Source organism: Penaeus monodon, chromosome 30 (assembly GCF_015228065.2).
Source record: "Penaeus monodon isolate SGIC_2016 chromosome 30, NSTDA_Pmon_1, whole genome shotgun sequence".
NCBI classification, from domain to species: domain Eukaryota; kingdom Metazoa; phylum Arthropoda; class Malacostraca; order Decapoda; family Penaeidae; genus Penaeus; species Penaeus monodon.
Window position 1 is genome coordinate 26,280,223 of NC_051415.1, and position 445 is coordinate 26,280,667.

The following is a 445-nucleotide window of genomic DNA, read 5'->3' on the forward strand; positions in this document are numbered from 1 at the left end:
TTGTCTCCTCCCTTCAAATTGCTAATCTCCTTGTTCTTCTCTCCATATGTCTTGCCTCTTCTCCCTCCACTCCTCATCCCTTACCCATCACTCCTTGCCTCCTCTCTCTCCACTTCTTGCCTCCTTTCCCGCTATGCCTTGCCTCCTCTCATTCCATGCCTTGCCTCCTCTCCTTTCATTGAAGTCATTTCCTCCTTCCACTCTAAACATTCCTGTCCAGTCTCTTCATTATCCTCCTCCACTCCCTCCATTATATCTCCCACTACTCCCTGCATCATCTATTTCCTTTCATTCCCAACATCTTTCCCTCTACCCCATTCATCTCTTACTAAACTCCCATCACCATCTATCTCCAATTCCTTTACTTCTTTCAGCTCTCATCAACTCTTTCTCTATTCTCCCCAATATCACTCCCTGCATTCCCTTTACCATCTCCTTCTACCTA

General features: G+C 46.1%; 1 protein-coding gene across 1 annotated transcript in view; it reads right to left on the reverse strand.

Annotated features, from left to right (window-relative positions):
- Nucleotides 1–445, reverse strand: part of LOC119592663 — a gene marked incomplete in the record, with an annotated part of 12,577 nt that overhangs the window by 8,492 nt on the left and 3,640 nt on the right.